Genomic DNA, 22,584 nt, shown 5'->3' on the forward strand with positions numbered 1-22,584 from the left:
AACCTGAGACCTCTGGGTTGCTAACATAGTGCCATACCAATATTCCACGGTCCATGTTGTTGCCATTTTTTTCCAGAGGATGAACTTTTGCAGAGAAGTTAACAGACAACTTTAGAAAAAGAGGCCTAACTTGGTTATTTTTTAACCTTTTTGAGCCCAAGAAGAGCCTACATAGGGTTTTTTAGGCATTCTAGACGAAATGGTAGTGTTATTTTTGCAAATTGAGACTTTTATGTTGATGTAATTGAGAATTTGAGCATATAATAAAAATGCCACGATTGGAAGCTGGATCTGGAGACGTAGCCTAGGAGGGGTGAATTCTATCATCAATTTGTTGTGTTTTGATGCTTCTTATTGTCCAATTTAACTATTTAAAATTATGCAAAAAATTACTTTAGATTGTGTGCTTTTGCAATCATGATCCATTTCCTAAAAGACATAAACTAGCTTGCAAATCATTTCATGAAACCTTATTTTTTATTTATTTTGGATTAGTTTGGTATCAGAGCATGGTTTTTGTGAAGGTTTGACATACTTTTCAAGGTTTTTGAATGCTTACAAGGTCTAAATTGAGAAAAGGAGAAGGAGCACTTGAAGAACCTAACACTCAAATTGGCTCAAGGATGCCACAAACTCTACAAGTTATGGCACATGAAGAAGAAAAAGTACAAGCGTTGATGTTTGAGGATGAGAGATATTTTAGAAATGATTTATTTGATATGACTAAGATGATGGTGAAAGTGTTGTACAATGAGAGAACAACAAGGCTGTAAGGAGAAATTTCTAATCAACCAAAAGGTGATGGTGGTAATGGGAGCAAGCCTCCACCACCTCCTCCTCCTCCTTCACCTCCATCCTCACATCCTCATTCACCTCCTTCATCCCATAGACCTACTCCTTCTACATATCCAAGAGGACATGCTAAGTCTCCTTTGATTAAGTTCGATGTCAAGTTTGAATTTCCAATGTACAATGGGTAAGTAAATGTTGAAAAGTTGGATAATTGGGTTTGTCAAATTGAATCTATTGTAGGATTCAAAATATTGCAAATGATGTCACAAAGATCCATCTTGCTTCTCTTCACTTGGAAGGTGCAACTGACATCTGGTGGAAGGATACAACTCAAGAATATTTGAATAAACGTGGTAAAATTATCTCTTCTTAGAATGATTTTATAGTTGCATTAAGAAGACAATTTTATCCATTAGCTTACATGAAAAAACAATTATGGATTGGAAAAATTAAACAAACTAAAGGTGAGAGTGTCCAAAGTTACACACAAGAATTTAGAAGAAGAGCTTTAATATTGGGTGTTGATTTGACCTCACAATATACTCTCTTTAAGTATATAGGTGGATTACATAGTTATTTGAGACATATTATATATATGTTTAATCCCAAATATCTAGACGAATTATGTGTTTAAGAAACTCATTTAGAATCAAGAGGCAAGAATGTTCCTCAAGAATCTAGCAAGAAACCTTTTAAATCTTGAGACAAAGGAAAGGTGAAATTTAAAGGCAAGAGTAAGAAGAGTGCTATTGTAAAGCAAGAGGGAGAGAAACTTACTTGTAAATATTTTTCAAAATATGGCCATGATGAAGGCCATTGTTGGAAATTACATCCAGAATTGAGACAAAAAAAGTTCAATAATAAGGGGAAAAAAAAGACTACTACTACAACTCAACAAGATCTAGGATCTGATTTAGGTGATGGAACCAAAATCACAACCATAGGAATGAAATGTATAGCTTCTAATGAAATTACTAGTTCTTCTCGTAAGTCTACTAAATTTCAAAATGATAAAGAATTAAATGAGCTTTTCCATATCGAGGTCATTACAAAACATACAAAGGTTGATACATTATTTGATAGTGGATCTCAAGTCAATATTATCTATGAATAAATTGTCAAGAAACTTAATTTAGAGACTACACCTCATGCAAAACCTTACCCTTTGGGAAGGGTATGTGATGATGCCAAATTGCAAGTGACAAGAAAATGTAAACTCAAAATTTCCATCACTGCTAATTTTATAGATGAGGTAGAGCTTGATGTTGGATCGCTTGATATTTGTGGGATTGTCTTAGGGAGTCCATACTTATATGGCGGAAAAGACATATTCTATCATCATGAGAATAAATATCATCTTTTCAAATATGGAGTTGAGTATATTGTTAGAGAACATCACAAGAATATGAACTTATATTTTTTTGTGTTGGTCAAATGAAAAGTCTTGTGAGTGCTAATAATAATTTTGTTTGTTGATGATTAAAGCTAAAGATATTGTTGAATCTGAAGCTTTCTTAGGATGTGATTCTAAACTCAAGCATGAATTGATTGAAGTTGTTAACACTCATGAAATATATTTTAGGAACCTGAAGGATTACCTCCAAAAAGAGGAATCCAACATGAGATTCAATTGCAGCAGGATGCACCACTTCTGAGTATTGGAATGTATAGAATGTTAGTTTTAGAGAATGCAGAATTTAAGAAGATAATTCAAGAGTTTCTTGACAAAGGAGTCATTAGACCTAGTACATCTCCTTGTGGGCCTCCTATTGTTTTGGTTCCAAATAAAGATGGTACATGGTGCATGTGTTTGGATTTCGAAGCTTTGAACAAGATCACGGTAAAGACTCGTTATTCTCTTCCCCGCATTGATGATTTGATAGATCAATTAAAGTATGTTGTTTATTATACTAAGTTATATCTGAGAAGTGGTTATCATCATATAAGGATTATTGAAGATGATATTTGGAAAATTTCTTTCAAGACAAAACAAGGTTTGTTTGAATGGTTAGTTATGTCGTTTGGGTTTTGCAATGCACTTGCCACATTCATGAAAGTTATTAATGATGTATTGCAACCATTCCTTGATGATTTTGTCATAATCTAATTAGTTGATATTCTGATTTTAGTAAGACTCGTGAACAACATGTCAAGCATGTAAAGCAAGTTCTAGATGTATTGAAAAAGAAAAATTTATATTTGAAGATGTCTAAATGTGAATTTAGGAAAATGTCTTTGGTTTATTTGGGTCATATTGTAGGAGGTGGTGAATTGAATATTGATCCCTCCAAATTTGATGTTATTGTGAATTGGCATAAACCCAACAATGTAACAGAAGTTAGGAGCTTTTCGGGAGCGACCCAATATTGGAGAAAATTTATCGCTAACTTCTCATTTATTACAACACCATTACATGCTTTGACAAGTGTGAAGCAGGTATTTCAGTGGGGAGGCAAGAAATAGAAAGCTTTCGACACTTTGAAAGAGAAAATCAGTACAACACTAGTTCTAGAACTTCCAGATCCTAAGCAACCATTTGAAATTAAAACCAATGCAAGCTAATATGTTATGGGAGTAGTTTGATGCATCATGGTAAGCCAATATGTTATCATTCTGAAAACATTTCCAATGCAGTAATTAACTATCCAACTTATGATAGAGAGTTGTATGCTTTGGTACATAAAGTGAAGAAATGGAAAAATTATTTGATGGGTAAAGAAACGATTATTCGTATTGACCATCAACCTTTCCAATATTTACGATCTCAAACCAAGCTGCAACAACTAGACATTTCAAATGGATGGGATTCCTGTAGCAATTTCATTTGGTAATTAGGTATAAGAAAGGTATATACAACAAAGTTGTAGATATGTTATCAAGACCTATTGTTAATTCATTTGTTATTCTTAAGCATAACTCAATCATGCATGAAATTTATATTGAACATTATGCTCAAGATGAATATTTTAAAGATGTTTATGCAACTTTGAGTCAAGGAAATCATGTTGAAGAGTTGTATTATCATGTTCATAACAAGTTGTTATATCATCTTGGCAAGTTATGTGTTCCATAGTGTTAGTTTTAGGTATGTTCTATGCTAGAGAAATTTATTTAAATTTTCACAGTTAGCAATCACATCAACATTAAGATAAACTGCAGATAGAACATAAATATAAATCACAGAAGACAAGCCAAGACAAGAGGACACAAGATGTGGCACTAGCCAGGGAAAAACCCCACAATGTGGGGAAACCCTTGATTAATTCTTCTTTTATGTTCTTCAAAGTTCAGCAGAGAAAGAGAGAGAGAAAGATAGTACATTTACAACAGAAGTCAACACTTTGACTTATCTAGATCTAGCATAGATCATTTCGTATAACGATTAGATCAGTTGAAGACATTTTGCTTCAACTGATTCTCCAAGGTGACGACTTCACCTATCGTAGTGTTGCATCTGGTCCACTTGCTGCACCATTACATGCTGCACTAATCATGATTATCATCATGCTGCCCATGTCCATGATCTTATCCATCATCATGCTGCCCATCATCATGCTGAGATCCTCACTGTTGCTTCTTTATCATATCCATGAGATCTACCTGAAAGTTTGGTCTCCATTACTATACTTTAACTAAACTGTAACAGTGGAACCTTACTTCGATACAATGAGGGTTCTGGGATTCTTTCCATCAGATAAGTCCACTAAGACCATGGTAACATTCCTTTTTATGGTGGGATCATGATACCCATCGAGAGGCAACAAGTTACAGTTCTCACTGAGGTTTCATATTACTGTACTTCTACTTAACCACAAGTGCTTGAGCCATTGTACTTATCACCGACACTGTTATAATGATACCATCTAGATCTTCTCCATGATTGGTATGCTGAGACTGTAGTATGCTGGGAGAGAATGTTATGCCCAGACTACAACCATTATTTGTTGCCATTCTTTATGCGAGAATGTCGAGACTCCAACTCACTGCGGTGACACCATCCGCTGCTCCATGAGGTTGTGACTGCACCTTAAATCCAAACTAGGTGCTATCAAACCCTACTATGGTTCCTTTCTTCGTTACTGTGGCTCAGTACAGTTCACTATGGCTCCTCCCTTCACTGACTGTGGGTTACTGCGGCTTCTTAATATAACTTCATGCCTTGACTATGGCTTCCCTTATGAAAGTGTATAAGTTCCTCATGAACAGCGTTACCATGACTGCATTTGAACTGCATGTAACTGTCACCATTACTTGTGTGTATATGTTTCCAGGAGAAGCATATATATCTCTACATGAACAACATATGATCAACATGTAAATAAGTCTTTATATATGCGTTGAATATCATCTATGATCTGCGTAGAGGTATCATCAGTGACCAGCGTATTTGTCTCCATTGCCTGCGAATTCATGATCCAACTTATGTGACTCTGCTTGCTTGTTAATAACTTTATGCCCTGCATGATGGCATATACATTCCTTCCCTTACTACGACTAGGCTCCACTTCAGCGTATAAGCTAGGGCTGCCTATAAGTGTCAACTTGTATAGCGTGAACATTGACTGTGGACAGCATGACCATTGACTGCGTGAATATCTCCCTTGACTGCATGAAACCAACGTATAACATCCACAGTGTATCCACTATGAACAATGCATCTCATTCACTATGAGCAACGTATATATTATAAGGTCTCCAAGACTGCATTGGATTAGGGCATTGTCTTACGGCATCCTTCATTAATGTCTCTCCTTCTCCAAAAGCCCAAGACGTGGAGAGGAGATCACAGCAAGAATATGTGTCCCTAATGACTCCAAATCCTCTCTTATTTATACTAAAAATGTAGAGGTTGAATAGACACGTCAGTTGGGTTTCAGAGCCTACATAAGATGCTGGTCGGATTGATAATAATTCCATAATCAAAATAAATTCATATCTCCATAAATACTTATTGGAATCATATGATCTTTAGATCAATCCTACACCTCTCGACGAGAGGGATCCAATAAAAATATTAGCTGCCATAAATAAGCTGACCCACATGGAGTTTGGCCCTAGTTGCCAATTTTAACACGTAGGGTGAAAGAATCAATGTTATAAAGGAGGCCCATAATTTTCTTATTGTTGGTCACTTTGGTGTAGGTAAAACAATTGCTCAATTAAAAAGGTATTGTTATTAGTATCGTTTGAATGAAACTATATCAAGATATGTAAAAGGATGTTCTATGTGTGCTACCATAAAACTAGGTAATAGTAAATTGGGTTTGTACACTCCACTTCCTATCCCTTCTCGTCCTTGGGAAAGTATTTATATGGATTTTTTTGGGGGACTACCAATGTATAGGAAAGTTCATGATTATTTATATGTTGTAGTGGATCATTTCAACAAAATGTGTGTGTTGATGCCATGTAAAAAATAGGTTACAACTGAACAAACGAAAATATGTTCTTCCAAAATGTATGGTTTCCTTTTGGGTTACCTACTTTGATTATTTCTAATCGAGATTCTCAATTATCGGGAAGTTTTGGTCAAGTTTATGGGAACTCATAAACACAAATTTAAATAAGAGCACAACATTTCATCCACAAACCGATGACTAGACAAAAGTAGTGGACAAAACAATAGCGCACCTCCTTCGAGGGTATTATGGTCAGCATCATAAACTTTGGGATGAGGATTTGCATTACATCCAACATGCCTACAATTGTGCTAAGCATTCATCTACACAAGTCTCTCCATTTTAAGCTTGTTTGGGTTATTTTCCAAAGTGTCCTTTGGATTTCATCTTTGGTAAATATATTGCACTAGATGAAAATAGTAATGTGGACAAAGCCAAGCATTTCATTGAAAAAAATTTGCTAGTGAATCAAAGGGTATATGAACATTTGGAGAAAATCCAAGCCAAGTACAAAAAAAGAGATGATAAGCATCAGGTTGATCATGATTTACAAGTATAAGATCAAGTTTGATTGCACATTAGCAAGGAAAGACTACAAGGTGAAGGTAAAAAGTTCAAGCCAATTAGATATGGTCCTTTCAAAATCTTGGAAAAGATTGGTAACAACACTTTTCGATTAGATTTTCCACCTTCCATGCAAATTTATTCTATTGTGAATGTGGAAAACTTGAGATTGTATGGACTCCTATGATTGTTGATGAATAAGAGAATGTTCAGATTCCATCTATAGAATATTATCTCCTGAATATTTAAATGAGTTGCAGGAAGACTCAATTCTTGACAGGAGGATAAAAACTTACGTAGAGGAAATGTGGAGTATCTTCGTATGGGGCTAATAGGTACCAATCCAATAAAATCAAGGTGGATAGAGATCTTGCAAGTGAGGGATTTGTACCCTCACTTGCTGAGTAAAAACAAACTTTTGGTGGTCAAAAGGTTTCCAGTGGGGAGGAATGATGCAGGGGATAAAAAATATGCTAAAAAATGAAAGTGATCAAATTATTTTGACACTAGTGCCAAATCATAGATCTCGTCATTCTGATTCCATGATGCTTGAATAGCCTCAATCCAACGTCGTATGAGGAATTTATTGCGTTTTGAAGTTTTTGGCAAACAACTAAAAAGTCAACTTGCAGGGTTGACTGTGTAGTGTACACATGCCATGTGGCAATTTTTATGATGACATCATGCTGACATCATCTATTGACTAGGCAGTACAGGAGCCAATCATAATCCTCCATTTGTGTCAGTCTCATGATGACACTTGGCACATTATTATTACTTGATGGTTTTGAGGAATGGGTCAATCATGAAGTGACACGTGGCCCAATGCTAGGGTGTTGTGGGGCACTCTGAATGAGACTGAAAATTGGTTTATCGACTAAAAAGCCTTTGCAAGAATCGAACACATAACATCCCAAACGCATAACGAACACCCGACAAACCAAGCTACAGGTGTTTCTTGTTAACCATGGTGGGTGGATTTCATTTATGGTGATATGGTTTAGCGGTTGGGGGAGAGGGTCAGGCTGGCGAGTGCACCCGATCGACCCAACCCCAGGTTATATTGTTGCGATGTAACCACCGATGGAAACTCAGAGGGGAAGGGTGTGTGGCACCCTGCCTGTGCCAAGGCCCATGTTATATTAATGTTATGCGACCAGGAGTGGGGCCATGAAGGTGTGTGGCCTATGGATGACACCCATCATTCATATGTGGTGTCACATGACCACTAGCATAGGAGGCAAAAGGGACTTCTTTTTAATTTTTTTTGTTTAATATTTATTACAAAACACCAATCCCACCAAGGATCGTGGATCGAACCCGTGACCTCTGGGATGCTAATGGAGAACCATATTATGGTGCAGGTAAATTCTAAGTGTGGACACAAACAATTCATCTAGCCCAAGAGAGCGTGTCTAGGCACAAAAAAAATCTATGGAAGATCTCCTTAAGCTAGAATCAAATAAGAGGGCCTACCTCTTAGTACACTATTATGCTTGGTGACGATCTTGCTTCCTTGCTCCGGCTATCTTTCGTTTCCTTCCTTCGAACACTTGAAACAGGTAAACAACAAAAAACAACAAACGTGATAACATACAAATTGCATTCATCCTACTTAATAAGTCAAGAAACATTAAGCCATAAATATGTGAGATGACATTTCATGTAGGAAATCAATCAATAGTTGCATCTATATTAGTTCAAGAACAGATTATAACTGATGTCTTGACGTTGTCGTCCTCCTCTAACATATCTGGGTTCCCAAACACTTTTGCTAGCATCTCATGGATAGCCCCAACAGAGGTAGTCTCAAGGCTCTTCCCTTTAGTCTTCACACCAAACCAAACTCACAATTCTCCCTTAAACACAAACTAGAGAGCTACAAACTATGGGTAACTTGTTGATTACTCCAAAATCAAAACTTCAGCCAAAACTTAATTAGGACTAACTTGTGCTTGGGAAGAAGAGAGGTTTATATAGCTTGGATGGAGGGGAGATGGTTCATCTTCTCATGGGAGAAGGCCTTATCTCTTGGATTAGTTCTATCCTAATAGGGGAAAGGATCCCAAACTGACCTCTTCGACTCCATCTGGCCTAACCATTTACCAGACTTCCGTCACAAATCTTCTAGAGCTGGAAGCTTCGGCTCCATATTTAAAAAACTTTCCAAAAGAGGATCGACGCGACTGAGAAAAGGCTCAGTCGATCTGATCAGTGCTAGGGACAGTTGTAATCCCTGCATATCGGTGCGAGGAGGACATGGGTCATTAGCTCTGGTCTTGTAAACTAGGATAAACAAAAGATTTTTAGGAAATGATGCAAAAGGGAATTGTTCTGCTCATGAAGAGGGACATAATGGGAGTTTATTCATGATAGGAAAGCATGTCGAGTACACTGTAGAGGTCCTCCAGGATCATAAACGGGGAGTATAGGGACAGTGACAAAATTTTGTGTAATAGATGCCCCCTAAAGCATTAGGGCCGAGCTAGAGTGAAGGGTGAAATGCTTTACAAGTGGAAGCGGGGAACCAGAGTCTATCATCGGAAAACCTGCAAGCAAGAAAAGATACATATACATCACTGAAAACTTTGAATAATAATACATGAATCGTGGTATGGATGCAGCCATCCAGAGAATGATCATGTAAATGGATCCAAGGCATGGGCGCAACCATCCAGTAGAAAGGATCATAATGAAACCAAGGTATGGTCGCAGCCATACAATAATAAGAAGGATCACATATAACAACTCATGGTATGGTTGTAGCCATCCATTTGAAAGAGACATTTATATTGACATGACCATGTCACATCGCCTCACAACCTGGACCTGTGTAATCTTAGCCGAGGGTCTTGCACTCCAACTGACCCGATCAAAGTACAAATCCTAACATGCAAATGAATGTGTTCAAGTTGAACATGCTAAGAAGTCATTTTATTATCGGTCAATGATGTGAACTGTTAACAAACGCTAGAGAAACCACCAATAATGAAAATGGCTCTCAAGGTACTGGCAGCACAGTTCACGGAATGTGAATAAAGGAACTGATGTCGAACACTCGTGAAATCACCCGATCGAAAGCCAATGATGTGAACTTGTCATCAAGTGCGAAGAACTTGCCATTAGGGAATGCAAGCTCTAAGGTACTAGAAGGGAGTCTCTCAGCCAGCTTCCTGGATAATGAGTTGAAGTCGACAGGAAGCGACTGTGTCGAAGGAGGGCCATGATGTATCCCACATCATTGACACGAGACAAAGAGATGTGAATGATTTCAGATGATGCAGAGGCACTTAATCTTGAACATATCGGTGACATGATTCAAAGTTTGGTAGCTTCTGGATCCATAGGATCGGTGGTCATGATGACATGGCAGAGATCGAATGGAAGGCAAAAATGAACGGCCCAACCAGGAAGGTCAATGATGAAAGGAGGATATCCCAACCTGAAACGAAACATAAAGTGCCATGTTCAAGAGTAAGCTGACAACACAACTGATAAAATTTCCAATTTTCCCCCACCATCTCTAGCGGGTACCCCAATTATTTTTTATCTCAAGCTTGAAGGAGATAGCATGTGCTTGCATTGTAAGTTCATCCTTCGAACAAATCCGACCTAGTAAGTTTAATGAGCCCTAGGAAGGAGAATATCACGTTTGTCATCACGACGAATCCAATTTCATTTAATGTTTTAACGAGTCCGACAAAGGGGTAACTCAGTATCTTTTTCATGTTTAGAAAGTTTTAAAAAGACACGGAAAAGAAAACTCCACACGGTCCCTTTTCATACATTTGTGTCTCTTGAGCCTGAAAAGGTAGAAAATGATACTTAAGAGAACTGCTTGACCATTTCAGTCAAGGAGTACCTTTTTCGTAAGTAGTACATCCCAGCCCGAAAAAGGGGTAAATGTATACTGGACACACGACATTTCGCAGCCTTTAACGAGTTCAAAACAATAAGAGCTCAGCAATATTTTCGTGTTTAAAGAGTTGGAAAAGAGCTTGAAAGAAGACCCCCCATTTTATTTTGTTTTACGAGTCAAAAAGGGAAAAATACTTGGTGATCTTTTCATTTGAGATTTACGAGTTGAGAAAGGAGCTGAAACATGACTCTAGTACCATCATCGACAATCCATCACTTGTCGCTACACAAGAAAGGTAAAGGAATTATCCAGTTTTGAGGCAAAATAGGTAAAAAATACTCAAAAACCCTAATATTTCATGAAAAATGAATAAAATCGGGAAAAAGTAATTATTTTTTTACCATTTACCATTGTACCTTTATGTGAAGAGCTTTTTACCCACTTGTGCCTTAATTCTTTCGGAGCGAATTGCAGGAGATCCGGGAGGTCATTCACTAAGCTGTCAGTTGCAGGCAAGAGCCAAGACCTTAAGCTCCATTTTCATATTGATTTTTCTTGTTTTTATCCATTTTTGGGTTTCATGGGGAGGCTTTTGGAAAAAAAAAAATTGCCCTTGGTTAGCGCAATTTCTAGGCATGGAATCGCACCCATCGGGGGTGGTTAAAACTGCCAACTGCACCATCAGCACCACTATTTTTAAAACAGTCGCCTCGGCGCCGTGAGCAAAAATTTACATGTTTCTTGCTCAATTCAGCCATTTGAACCCAAATTTTTTACGGCCAAGGATGATCATTGACTTGATCACATGGTTTTTGAAGGAAGAAATCGTGAAAAAATGGTAGACTAGAAAGAATGTGAGCATGAGGATATTGATACTCAAGAAATAACTGATCCAAATTGCTTAGAGTCTTTGAGGAACTATGGGCTCCTCAAATTATTTCTTACACTAGGTATATGGGCCCAACTTGAGTTTCTATGATACCTGATTAGTCTTTGGGACATAAATCAAGAAATTTTCATCATCGGTGACCAAGAGCTGGAGTTGGAGACTTCAGACATTTATTTCATCACAGGAACCAGTCAACCTATATGGGTCAAGGCTGATTGGGGCAAGCGTGACTATGCTACTTGCCGACCATTTCCCAGAATCTCTCAAATCCAAAAGTGGCAAGATCGAGATCATGACTGTTCGATATCTTGTGTTGAGAGTGCTACTGTTGACCATCAATAGAGGGGCTGGGTCCCAAGCATCGCATGAGACAAACAAGTCAAAGTTCCAGTACGTTATTGACTGCACGACACCCACCATATTTAACTGGGTGGAAGCAATGAAAATCAACATGAAGCACTAGCTATCAAAATCTAAAGCGGGACACCTGAAGCATTTTTGCTTTGGATCTATGCTAGTGACCTTCCTGGAGTGGGTTCTGCTGTTCCAATACCGGTTGACTAAGGTAGATCCATCGATGCCTCGAGACCCATGGATGATCCATTGGAGCGAGTTGATGCCCAGGGTCACGGGGGGCCAAGAGATGTCCTACAAGCCCGCCTTTTTCTTATGGCTACGACGACAGTTGATCGTAATGGAGGATTGGCCTTACATTGGTACCGACTTCTATGGAGATCCGGATATGACGCTCCCAGAAGGGGAGGAATTTGATGATGGAGGTAAAAACAAACAAAGGATTTTGATGATGAGGGACGATCTAGCTTCCTTGCTCTAGCTATCTTTCGTTTCCTTTCTTCAAACACCTGAAACAAGTAAAAAGCAACAAACAACAAACGTGATAACATACAAATTTCATTCAGCCTACTTAATAAGTCAAGAAACATTAAGCCATAAATATGTGAGATGATATTTCATGTAGGAAATCAATCGATAGTTGCATCTATATTAGTTCAAGAAGAGATTACAACCGATGTCTTGACGTTGTCGTTCTCCTCTAACATATCCGAGTTCCCACACACTTCTGCTAGCATCTCATGGATAGCCACAACAAAGGTAGTCTCAAGGCTCTTCCCTTTAGTCTTCACACCAAAACAAACTCACAATTCTCCCTTAAACACAAACTAGAGAGCTACAAACTATGGGTAACTTGTTGATTACTCCAAAATCAAAACTTCAGCCAAAACTTAATTAGAACTAACTTGTGCTTGGGAAGAAGAGAGGTTTATATAGCTTGGATGGATGGGAGATGGTTCCTCTTCTCATGGGAGATGGCCTTATCTCTTGGATTAGTTCCATCCTAATAGGGGAAAGGAGCCCAAACTAACCTCTTCAACTCCATCCAGCCTAACCATTTACGAGACTTCCATCACAAAGCTTCTAGAGCTGGAAGCTTCAGCTCCATATTTAAAAAACTTTCCAAAAGAGGATCAGCGTGACTGAGAAAAGGCTCAGTTGATCCTATCGATGCTAGGGACAGTTGTAATCCCTGCATATCGGCCCGAGGAGGACATGGGTCATTAGCGTTGGTATTGTAAACTGGGATAAACAAAAGATTTTTGTGAAATGATGCAAAAGGGAATTGTTCTGCTCATGAAGAGGGACACAATGGGAGTTTCTTCATGATAGGAAAACATGTCAGGTACACTGTAGAGGTCCTCCAGGATCATAGATGGGGAGTACAGAGACAAAGACAAAATGCTGTGTAACACATACCAATACACCACAATCCATTTTGTTGCTAGTTTTTGCAAAGAAATTAACATGCAACTTTGGAAAAAGAGGCCTAATTTGGTCATTTTTTGAACCTTTTTTAGCCCAAGAAGAACCTACACAGGGGTTTTTGGGCATTCTAGATGCAATGATAGTATTATTTTTGCAAATTGAGACTTGTACATTGATGTAATTGAACATTTGAGCATATAATAAAAAGGTCACCATTGGAAGTTGGACCTGGTGAACTCTGTCATCAATTTGTTGTGTTTTGATGTTTCTTATTGTCCAATTTAACTATTTAAATTTTGCAAAAATTTACTTTAGTTTGTGTGCTTTTACAATCATGATCCATTGCCTGAAAGACATAAACTAGCTTGCAAATCATTTCATGAAACCTTCATTTTTATTATTATTTTGGATCAGTTGTGGCCTTGAAGGATGAAGGTGTGAAAATTCCTAAACCAGAATCCCTACTGTAGTAATTGATGATATTTCTCCTACTTGTTAGATTTACATGAACAAGTTATTTGTAGTTTCCTATGACAAATATTGAAATACATACACTGCAACCTTCACTTAACTAATTTATATGCAGAAAAAAGAGATTGAGCAAGAAAGAAAATACAACACAATAACATCGTTAGTTTTGGACAAACGTCCTTGGAAAAACCCAAAGTGGGAAAACTGGTGCAACAAATCTGAGGGATTTATTATTATGCAATAGTAAATCTGAGTACAATTCTTGGATGCTCAACTAGCAATTCGATACAGAGAGAAACTAGACAAAGTGAATGGTGAAGTGTTCTCAACCTGTCACTGGGAGAATCTAAGTCTAATCACGCTGAACTAGAGCCTCTGTGTAGCCTCTATGCAGAAATGTGTCACTCCCATGCAATTCCTGCATCATCCCTACTAGGTATCACGTTACTCCTTCCTCAGATGCTCTGCTGGCTAGAAATTCCAAATCTCTACCTCCCAGTCTCACACCCCGACTTCTGGCTACTGAAAATTGATTTCCTCAGCAGCAAATTGATTTCCCTCAAAGGCATGCATTGCCACTGCGTCAGCTCTGCATGGGCCAGCGTATGCCTTTCTCTAGACATCATTCTGTCCTCTCTCTACCTCATACTCTCTGACCCATAATTTTTTTTTCTAGATACTCATTGCCCATCAGTGCAAAAGCTCACTTTGAATCTTCTGAACTCACTCGGTGTGTTCTCCAAGTGCCCATCAAGTCTTATCTTATAATCCTCTCCTTGATAAATCAACGACCTAGATTAGATTGTAATAAATGTCTAGGAACACATTGACTTGATCTCCGCCTTCTTCTAGAAGTTTCACTAAGAGTTTATATTAATACCCTTTAATTATTTTAATTTCCTAAGTTTAGCCTTAGGGTTCCATTAAAAATAATTAATTATTTTAATAAAACTATTTCCGAGTGGAAATTCCCAAACGATTTCTGGGTATTGGAGAATGCATGTGTCTGAGCCTCCCTACAAATTTTGAGACTTAGAGCGTATTTGATGCTACCAGAAATCAACACTCCCTCTTAGTGAGGAATGTGCTTTAGCAATGCCTCCCACTGAAGCATCACCCTAACTTCATAACATTGTTCTTTGTGCTATTGATGGCTGACATGTTGTCCACCAACTACTGCGTTGCTGCTGCAACTGTACTGTCATTGACACTTCCACTGTCAACATTGCATCCGTACTACAAATCCCTCTCAAGTGCTGCATCTGTGTTGCTGCTAGCACTGCCACTTCCAACTGCCACTACACTACAAACTATTGTTGCTACTCCATCAACAACGGAAAAAAATCCCAAATTACTAAACTAACTGTGTTCAGTATGATATCACGTGAATGTTGAAGCCTGACTGCTACTAGTCTCTGTGTTGACCCTATGAATCTACTGCACTGCTGTTGAACTCTTCTCTTTGCCATCTGCACCGCTTCCAACTCTACTCTGCTCTGCTCATACTCTGGCACTCCTAGCCACTGCAACTGTCTCCCCGAAAATCCTCAGCATTATCTGACACTAGTCCATCTTGCTACTTCTGATCTGGGCTCTCGTAGCAAGGAATTGATGCAAGAGGTGGGCTCCTCAAGGATCCTGCCCATCTGTATCTCTTTCAAAATATAATTCCAAATCAGCCCACCTCCCTCCTAGAGGTATCTTGGCTATCATGGCGAACTCCTCCTCTTAAATCTTTGTTAGCGCAACCTTCGAATCATGCTTCTCATCCTTGTCCTTCTTCTTGAGAGGACATTGAGTAGTGTAGTGGCCCATCTCACCACACCTGAAGCACTTCATCTTTGAGACGTCCTTCTTACGTCTCCGCTACTCCTGTTGTCCCTTCGATGAAAGGGATGCATTCTCCTCCTCCTCCTTGGGATTCGACCCACTACTGCTGCTTCTGTAAAGTTTAACCTTGACTAAGTCTCTCCTCAGTTCCTCTTGTTTTAGAGCTTTCCACATCTCATCCCAATTCGGAAAAGCTGCTCTGGACAAAGACTTGCCACTAATCTGAGACAAAATTGAGGGCCAATCTAACCATCTCTAAATCTTGAGGTGTATACCCCACAACAGACAATTCATCATGGGTCTCCTGAAGCTTCGTGAGGAATGGATCCACACTCTCCCCTTTATGCATATGAGAAAATCTCACCTTCTGTTCAAGGTACATCTTTTGCTTCTTGGAAGATCCCTGATTTAATGTAGACAAAGCATCCCACATCTCCTTAGCATTCCCTCTGCTAGCCATGTGACATACCATATGATCCTTCACTCCATTGAGGATCATCCTTTCCACCTTCGCCATCTCAGCCTTGTATTTCTTTAACGGATCAACATTCCTAGGGACAACCACCATGCTGTCGACATATGCCTTGAGGGCATGCTCATCTAGAAGGAAATACATTCTTTCCTTCCAGATGACGTAGTTGGATGCCCCATCTAACCCATCCTGATCCCTCAAGCCATTGGTTTCCATTTCTGCCACAAATGTCGAAAATCTCCTCTCTCCTCTGTGTTGTTGCTGGGCTAGCCTATGCACTCCCTGTTGTTAATTTTTTGGTAGCATTAGATGTGATCTAACCATGAAAATTAGTGGAGAGGCTAAGGCACATGATTTTTAAAGAACCAAGAAACCGTTTGGTGAAATTCCACCCGGATTGTCTTTTATTAAAATAATTAATATTTTTAATGGGGTTCCTAAGTCTAAACTTAGGAAAATTAATTAGTATTAATGGGTATTAATTAAAATATGGGTGAGAATGTTTTAGAAAGTGGATTAAGTCAAGATTTAATCTTAGCCGTTGATTAAAGACTTAATTTCAAATGCTGAAGTCTCAACGAGAAAAGTATAAGAAGGAGGCTTGGGGTTCATTTGAAAGACATTGAGAGTTGATTAGTTAGTTCGATATTCCTAAGGTAGTGTTTACTAAGGAATTCGAACAAGTGATCAATCAATGAGGATTAGTAGTAGTACTGGAAGGAAGTGATTTCCAGTGCCAGTGAATATACTTCAGAGAATATAGTGAAGGATCAAAGAGCCAACACAATGCTAAGGAGGGACAACGCAACAACTAGAGGAGGTTGACACATAATTACTGGGGATAGCAGAGATCAGTGTCAGGAATTACTATGGGTGATTGGGAGGAGAAATCTTGATTTCTCAGCAGAAGAACCAACAACAACTAGGGTGATGCAATCAGAGGGAGTCTCCACGTAGAAGCTATGTAGTGACTGCGTACGCTCACACAGAGACTGCACAGTGGGTCATGCAGGAGTTGGGGCCACTGCAAAATCTCCAGATTCAATGTGAGAAAATTCTCACTATTTTTCTATCAATTATCTTCTTTGAGTGGATTGCCATTTTCTCTGGGGCACCCACATTGTATTCAGAATTACTACTTAATAATAGAAAACCCTCAAAGTTGTTGCACCAATTTTCCCACATTGGGTTTTTCCAGGGACTATTTTGTCCAAAAATAACTGTGTCCTATGTATCTTGTTCTTTGCTTAGTTTTCTGTTTCATGAAATCAAATTTAAAGTAGTGTAGGTTGTAGAAGTAATTTACTTCAGTATTCAAAAAATAACTTGATAATGTATATTAAAATCAAGTAGGAGAAGTAAATTCAGTTTTGTTGTAGTAGGGTTCCTTGAGGATTAGGAATTTTCACATTGTATCAGAGCATTGATTTTGAAACAGGAAGAGCAGATCCAATGCTGAGCAGAGAGGCCAAAAGTTGCATTTGGCAGCAATTCGAATCCCCGTGAAGGGATTGCATAGTGCTTTCTAGGAAGAAGAGATTCCGAGGAAATCTCTCTCTAAGAGAGTCGACAGAGAGGTACAATTTTTGGTTCATGAGTTTGTAGAGGCGGAGGGAGTGATGCAGAGCCTCAACATAGTACTTGAAAAGCACAGTTTCTTCCGGGGTAGAAATCCGTCGGAAAAGAGCGAAGACAAATAGAAGGGGAATTTTCTCCTCAGAGAACTTTTCTCACCAAAAGTTCAAATTTCTCACTTGCCAGGCAGCAGTGCTGAGTAGTGACTAGAGGAGTCAATTCGATGTTTGGGTGAGATGGCACTGCATGAGCTAAGAGATCAGGACAGGTTGGAAGGAGCTTCCAACTATGTCATATGGAAGACCAAAATCTTAGTTATTTTGAAGGAGTACGATCTCGAAGCCTACGTCAAGGGTGTTGTGGTTGTTCCTACTGAAAATGATCAAAAGAAGAAGTACAAGGACGAGCAGGGGAAGGCGAAGAGGTTCATACTTGATGGAGTTTGAGATCATGTGGTCTCACACTTGCAGAGCAAAGATACAACCCGAGGGATGTGGGAAGCCTTGTCTTCATTGTATGAAGGCTCTTCTAAATAGGGGAAGATTTACCTAGAACAAAATTTGCAGTGGACATTGATGTAGAAGGGAGAAGGAGTTAACTCCTATCTTCAACGTATTCAGGACACCAGAGACCAACTTTCTACAGTGGGGTCTACTCCTCAGTCTACCGCGATGGTAAGGATGACCCTGAATGGAGTCTCAAATGAATGGCAAGTCTTTGTCCAAAGTATATTGGCCAGGGAAAGACTACCTTCATGGGAGGAGATGTGGGCAGCTCTTCAACAAGAAGAATTAAGGAGGAACCTAGTTAAGGTCAAACTAAATGGAACTAGTGGGAGTTGCACGAAGACCAAGGAGGAGGAGGAGAACGCAACTCTAGCATCAAAGGGACAACAAAAGCAGAAGAATAAGTAGAAGAAGGACATTTCAAAGGTGAAATGTTTTAGATGTGGTGAGATGGGTCACTTTCCACCCCAGTGTCCTTTGAAACAAAAGGATAAGGATGATAAACATGATCCTAAGGCCGCTCCAGCAAATATTGGCGAAGATGAGTTTTCCATGAGTGCCCATGCATCTCTAGGAAGGAAATGGGGTGATATTGAGTTGTAGTCGGGAGGAATAGATGTGGGCAAGATCCTTGAGGAGTCCACCTCTTGGATCAATTCCTTGCTACTGGAGCCCAAGATCCAACAATAGCGAGATGGAATTAGTGTCAGATGATGCAGTGGATTGTTTGGAGAGACAGATGCAATAGCCTGAGACCAGAGACTGATCAGCGAAAAGCAAGGTTGGCAGCAGTGTAGAAGTCAGCAGCAACGCAGAAGATTCAGAGGGCTAGAGACTAGTAGCAGTCAGATTCCAACATTCATGGTATTATGTTGAACACAGTTAAGTTCAGTAATTTTGGATGTTTTTCAGTGGCTTTTCTCAGTAACTGAGTTGCAGTACGAATGCAATGTTAGCAGTAGCAATGCTAGCAGCATAATAGATGAAAAATTTGAGAGGGAGTTGTAGTACATATGTAGCAGTGGAAGTGGTAGTGTCGTGGGTAGCGGTACCGTAGAAGCAGCAACATAGTGTTGGTGGCAACAACAGTGCGAAAAGGATATGCTTCATAAACAGAGCAACATGCAGTTGGACATTGTTGCTAGAGCACTTTCCTCGCTAAGAGGGTGTGTTAGTTTTTGGTAGCATCAGATATGATCTAGACATGAAAAATGGTGGAGAGGCTAAGGCATGTGAGTTCTAAATAACCCAGAAACTATTTGGTGAAATTCCACCCGGATTGTATTTTATTAAAATAATTAATATTTTTAATGGGGTTCCTAAGTCTAAACCTAGGAAAATTTAAAGTATTAATTAAAACATGGGTGAGAATGTTTTAGAAAGTGGATCAAGTCAAGATTTAATCTTATCCATTTGTTAAATACTTAATCTCGACCGTTGAAGTCTCAACAAGAAAAGTATAAGAAGGAGGCTTTGGGTTCATTTGAAAGACACAGAGAGTTGAATGGTCAGTTTGATATTCCTAGGGCAAGGTTTGCTAAGGAATTAGAACAAATGATTAATTAGTGAGGATCAGAGGTAGTACTGGAAGGAAGTGATTTCCAATTCCAGTGAATATAATTCAGAGAAGACAATGAAGTATCAAAGAGCCAGCGCAATGCCAAGGAGGGACAACACAACAATTGGAGGAGGTTGACATAGAATTGTTGTGGGATGGAAGTGATCAGTGCCAGGAATCATTGTGGGTGATTGGAAGGAGAAATCTCGATTTCTCAATGGCAGAACCAACAACAACTAGGGTGATGCAGTCAGAGGGAGTCTCCACGCAGAATCTATGCAGTGACTGCGTAGTCTCATGCAGAGACTGCATAGTGGGTCATCCGGGGGCTGGGGCCAGTGTAAAATCTCCAAATTTAGTGTGAGAAAATTCTCACTATTTATCTATCAATTATCTTCTCTGAGTGGATTTCGATTTTCTCTGGGAAATCCACATTGTATTTAGAATTACTGCTTAATAATAGAAAACCCTCAGAGCTGCTGCATTGGTTTTCCCACATTGGTTTTTTCCAAGGACTATTTTGTCCAAAAATAACTGTGTCCTATGTATCTTGTTCTTTGCTTAGTTTTCTGTTTCATGAAATTAAATTTAAAGTAGTGTAGGTTGCAGAAGTAATTTACTTCAGTATTCAAAAAATAACTTAATAATGTATATTAAAATCAAGTAGGAGAAGTAAATTCAATTTTGCTACAGTAGATGTTCCTTGAGGATTAGGAAATTTCACACCTGCTGGAGCTAGTAAAACTATTGCCCCTTGATGTTCCTCAGCTCTAGAGAATTCAAATTGCTTGGCTAGGAATTCTCTAAGGAAGAAATTCCTGCAACTGTGCTTCTCCTGTCTCTTCTAACGATTTTTTTCCCACAAATTGCCTGCAGAAAAATATGTGTCCCACTAGCTTCTCCTCATGTTGAGGCTTCAATGCTTCTCCCTCTGCCCTGGAAAAAATTCGATCTAGAAGCCCTTCTCTCTGTCGACTCACTGGGAGAGAGACTGCCTTAAAATTTCAACCCTCCATCTAAGAACTGCGCAAACCCTCTAGGGTTTCGAACTATTGCCTCTTGCGGCTTTTCGATCTCCCTCTTCTGCTTAGTGCTGGGTTATCTGGATATATTCTTCTTGTTCCACCTCACCTCTGATACCATGTGAAAATTCCTAGACCGAAATCCCTACTACAACAACTGATGATTTTTCTCCTACTTGCTAGATTTACATGAACAAGTCATTTGCAGTTTCCTACGAAAAATATTGAAATACATACACTGCAATCTTCACTTAATTAATTTATATGTGGAAACAAGAGACTGAGCAAGAAATAAAATACAACACAATAACACCGTTATTTTTGGAAAATTTTCCCCAAAAAAACCCAATGTGGGAAAACCGGTGTAGTAAATCTGAGGGTTTTATTTTTATGTAGTAGTAAATTTGAGTACAATTCTCGGATGCTCAACTAGCAATCTAATACAGAGAGAAAATGGACAAAACGAATGGTGAATTGTTCTCACCCTATCACAAGGAGAATCTAAGTCTGATCATGCTGAACTGGAGCCTCTATGTACCCTCTACGTAGCCTCTGCACAGAACTGCGTCACTCCCACACTTTTTTTGCATCACCCCTGTTAGGTATCACACTTCTCCTTCCTCGAACCCTCTGCTGGTTGGAAAATCTGAATCTCTACCTACCCATCTCACACCCCAGCTTCTGACTAATAAAACTCAATTTCCTCAGCAGGAATTCGATTTCCCTCTAAGGCCTATGCTGCCACTGTGTCAACTCTACATGGGCCAGTGTCTGCCTCTCTGTGGACGTTGTTTCTCTCTCTCTCTGCCTCGTACTCTCCCACCCCGGAAAACTTCCTTCTTCTGGATACTCACTGCCCCTCACTACAAAATCTCACTTCGAATCTCTCTTTGGGAGCTACTCTACTTCAGAAATTCGATCTTTTGAACTCACTTAGTGTGTTCTCCAAGTGCCCATGAAGCCTTCTCTTACAATCCTATCGTTGATCAATAAACGAACCATATTATATTATAAACAATGCTTAGGATCATATTGACTTGATATACGACTTCTTCTAGAATTTTCATCTACAATTTAAATTAATACCCTTTAATTATTTTAATTTCCTAAGTTTAGACTTAGGGTCCCATTAAAAATAATTAATTATTTTAATAAAATTGTCTCTGGGTGGAATTTGCAAAAAAAATTTCTGGGTATTGGAGAATGCATGTGTCTAAGTCTCCCTAAAAATTATGAGACTTAGATCACATCTGATGCTACCATAAATCAATAGAAGGAGCATCTAGTGAGCTTGAAGACCCTTTTAGTTGATGACTTATGATCAACTAGAGGGTAGATTGTAGAGACCAAATTCAATGCCATAAAGGAGTTGGTGCATTGATAGAGGCAGTGTTGTAGAATGGAAGCGAAGGACCCACAATGTATGGGATACGACAAAGTAGTTGTGATTATCAACTACATCAACTAGATCGTCATTGTATCTTTTATTTTGTATTCTTTTACTAGTGGATATTTGAGGGCCATTATCCATGATATGGGAGCATTAGACAATTTTATTATTTAGTTGGATTAATATAACGAATTTAGATTATTGTACATATTGTGTAAAAAGTTGTGTATATTTTATGCACTAGTAGATTTACTTTTGTTTATATTTTGTCGTGCAAATTAGACTTGTTGTGATACTTGGTTTGGTAGCATTAGTGATTTAAGATTCTTTCCTAGACACCAGTATTGTGGAAAAACAACAACACCGGCAACACCCTACCCACAAGCTGGGATTTTTTGGATTGTTACTCCCCATATGGCCAATTTGTTGAGGTGACTTGAGATAGGGTGTGATTCTTACCATTTATGGTAAGTCA

This window comes from Pinus tabuliformis, chromosome 3_2 (genome assembly GCF_031772625.1).
Source record: "Pinus tabuliformis cultivar Carrire ecotype Pingquan chromosome 3_2, CPIR1, whole genome shotgun sequence".
Lineage (NCBI taxonomy): Eukaryota > Viridiplantae > Streptophyta > Pinopsida > Pinales > Pinaceae > Pinus > Pinus tabuliformis.